Raw genomic sequence first — 3,833 nt, 5'->3', positions numbered from 1 at the left:
AGCAGTTGTAACAACAGTAACAACAGTAGTAACTTAGCAAACTCAATATGTGGAAAACTCGTAGGCACGGGATCGGTGATATTGTTGGATAATATTCAACATATAACAGTCACAACGTAGGCCGGCCGAGAACCATCTCCCGTTCATCGATATAATTTAGGCATGTATTTCGTAAATAGTCATACGTGCTTATGGAAAAGAACTTGCACGACGTATTTTGTCGAACACTCCCCCCCCCCCCCCCCCGTGGCAACGGTGTCAATAAGGAAATAAGGGATATTAAGGCCTCCTTTTAATATAGAATCAGAACAAAACATTAACACATAGTGAATACATGAACTCCTAAAACTACGGTAATCACCGGAAAGAATCCCAATTATTGTCACTTTGGGGTATGTGGATCCTAAAACGTAGTAGGTGCATATAACTTGCAAGATCGGATCAGGAACATAGATATAATGGTGAAAACATAAAATGTTCAGATCTGAAATCATGGCACTTGGCCCTAGTGACAAGCATTAAGCATAGCAAAGTCGTAGCAACATCTATCTCCGAACATAGTGGATACTAGGGATCAAGCCCTAATAAAACTAACTCGATTACATGATGAATCTCATCTAGATATTCACTGACTAGCAAGCCTACGAAGGTATTACACATTCCCGATGAAGAGCATCATGGAATTGGCGATGGAGGAGGGTTGGTGACGACGAAGACCAAAGATTCCCCTCTCTGGAGCCCCAAATGGACTCCAGATTAGGCCTCCTGATGAAGAACAGGAGGTGGCGGCAACTCCGTATTATGAAACCCGATGAAACTTCCTCTCCGATTTTTCTCTCCGAAAATAGGAATTTATAGCGCTAGAATTAGGGTCAGCGGAGCCACATGGTCCCCACTAGATACCAGGCTGCGATAGGGGGCCTGACGCGTTCTGATGTCTACTGGGTTGTTGTGGCCTCCCCTCCGGTGGATCCTGGTTCCAGTATTTTTTATATATTCTAGAAAAAATCTCCAATTTTTTTGTTCCATTCCGAGAACTTTTATTTCTGCGCAAAAATAACACCATGGTAGTTCTGCTGAAAACAACGTCGGTCGAGGTTAGTTTCATTCGAATGTTGCAAATTAGAGTCCAAAACAAGAGCAAAAGCGTTAGGAAAAGTAGATGCGATGGAGATGTATCATTCCACAAGATAGAATTGGTTGGATTGTGGGGAGAACCCCCAAGGAAGGATAGGAATAGAATTGTCCGAGCTTCAAGACTCTACATTTTGCATTTTGTGAAAAATCACACTTGAGTCCATTAAAAGGGGATACAATGTCTATGATGATGTGGTTGTTCAAAGTGCTTAGAGATTAGCCACCAAAAATGCTCATGAAATTCTCCCAAAAATATTCTGTAAAAAACCCAAAGTCCGAATTCAGTGCCACCAATATTTCCAAATCGGCCCTACCGAGTTTTACCCTACGCAGAATCCACAACCAACCCAACAATATAGGTACCACCGAGTTCCATTTTGGTGAAACCAAAATCAGTGAGCAACTTTCTGTTGTCCCATTTCTAAAATTCGGAATTTCTGAGTTTAGGAACCAGTGACATCGAAATAGGTAACTGCCTAGGCCAGCCAAAATTGGACCCACCGAGACATATATATCGGTCTCACTGAAACGCCAAAAGTTGCCACATCTTTCACTAGTCAGTGCAACCGATTTTGACTTTGGTTTCACTGAGTTGGGAAATAATATTGTAACAGTTGGATTTTTTGAGATGCCTATATATACCCCTCCACGAGCCTCTCATTCGAGAGGAAGCACTCAGAACGAAGCAACACTTGCCCCATCCATTTTTCTGAGAGAGATCCACCTACTCATATGTTGAGATAAAGATATTCCATTCCTACCATATGAATCTTGATTTATGGCCTCCCCAAGTTGCTTTCCTCCTAGTCAATATCTTCTACCCAAGCCAAATTTGTGAGAGAGTGATTGAGTGTTGAGGAGACTATCTTTTGAAGCACAAGAGCAAGGATTTCATTATACTACCACATCCATTACCTTTTGGAGAGTGGTGTTTCCTAGATTGGTTAGGTATCACTTTGGAGCATCTAACTTCATGTGGAGTTGAAGTAAGAAGTTTGTATGGGCAAGGAGATCACCTACTTCGTGAAGATCTACCCCAATTGAGGCTAGTCCTTTGTGGACGTAAGCCATGGTGGAATAGACAAGGTTGCTTCTTCGTCGACCCCTTGTGGGTGGAGCCATCCGTGGACTCGAACAGAAGATACCCTCCGTGTTTTGAAGTCTCCATCAACGTGGACGTACGATAGCACCACCTATCGGAACAACGCCAAAAATCACTATGTCATCTTTCTGTTTGATCTTCGTGCCTCTACTCATTACTTACATGTACATGTCTTTACTTTCCGCTACTATAATCGTAGACTTGCATGTGTAGGGTGTGCTTGGCTTCCTATAACTGCTAAAATCTGCCAATTATTAAAATTGGGAAAATGCTAGGTTTTTATTTTGTCAAGTAGTTTATTCACCCCCCCCCCTCTAGACGTCTCTTCTAGTGATCCCACAAGATGGGATCATGGCGGAATAGAGACTTACAACAATGGAAAAAGTTTTCTGGTGCTCTGTGTTGGTTTCCCAATTTTAGAGAATTTTTGGAGGTGGACTTAGGACAAACGAAGCCAGGGGTGCCCAGTTGCCTTGTCGTCTCCTCGTTTCACTTCTCGTGTCTTCCCAAAGCTCCTAGGGTCGCTTTTGTCCAGCAAAAATCAACAAAAAGTTTTGTAGCGTTTGGACTTCGTTTGGTATTGATTTCGTAAAAAACTAAAAGCAAGCAGAAAATAACAAGTGGCACTAGGCACTAGATTAATAGGTTATTTCCCAAAAATGATATTAAATGGCGTATTATTGCATATAAGGTATCAAAATTGATAATACAATATCATGTAACAATAACAAATTATCTATATGTTGGGGACGTATTAGCATCGCCAAGTTTAATTCCTGCTCGTCCTCGAGTTGGTAAATGATAAAAGCATAATTTTTGATGCGACATGCTATCCAACATGTAATTTTTGATACCCTCCTTGTCATGGAGACCACCGGGGAGATGAAGATGGCCTCCGGTGATGATTCCCCCCTCCAACAAGGTGCTAGAATAGGGCTCCGGATGCGATTGCTTTGTAACAGAGGCTTGCGGTGGCGAAATGGAAGTTCTAGGTTAACAATTGGGGGTTCCCAAATTTATAGGGATTTTTGGCGTTGAAATCAAGAAAAGACATGCGAGAGGGGGGACAGAAGGCATAAGGGCGTGCCCTAGGGCCTGGACGCGTCCTGTTTCTTGTGTGCAACTGGTTCCACCCTCCGGTGGTTCTTCACTCGAGTATTTTTTATATGTTCTAGGAAAAATCATCAAAACATTTCGTCCAATTCCGAGAACTTTATTTTCTACAGAAAAACAACACCATGGTAATTTTGCTGAAAACAGGGCCAATCCGGGTTAGTTCCATTTTAGATCATATAAAATGCATCAAGACCATACAAAGTATTGTAACCATGGGTAAATATGGCATGAATACTTCATAAATCATCGATACGTTCAAGACGTATCATCCCTCGAAGCACAAGTATGGAAAAAAGATTGTAACACTGTGGGTGTATGTGATAGCCTGGCTTATTAGGGATGATAGACTACTCATATCAATAAGGAATTCCTTCTTTTCCGGGAGTTGATCCCGGGTACGCATGAGTGAGGACAAAGTGCGCAGAAAAGACTAGTATTGATATGTGGGGCCTGTCTAGATCCCGCCAGGAGTAACGAC

The sequence above is a fragment of the Hordeum vulgare genome, chromosome 5H (genome assembly GCF_904849725.1).
Source record: "Hordeum vulgare subsp. vulgare chromosome 5H, MorexV3_pseudomolecules_assembly, whole genome shotgun sequence".
NCBI classification, from domain to species: Eukaryota; Viridiplantae; Streptophyta; class Magnoliopsida; order Poales; family Poaceae; genus Hordeum; species Hordeum vulgare.
The sequence above is the reverse complement of the archived record's forward strand: the minus strand, read 5'-3'. Positions refer to the sequence as shown.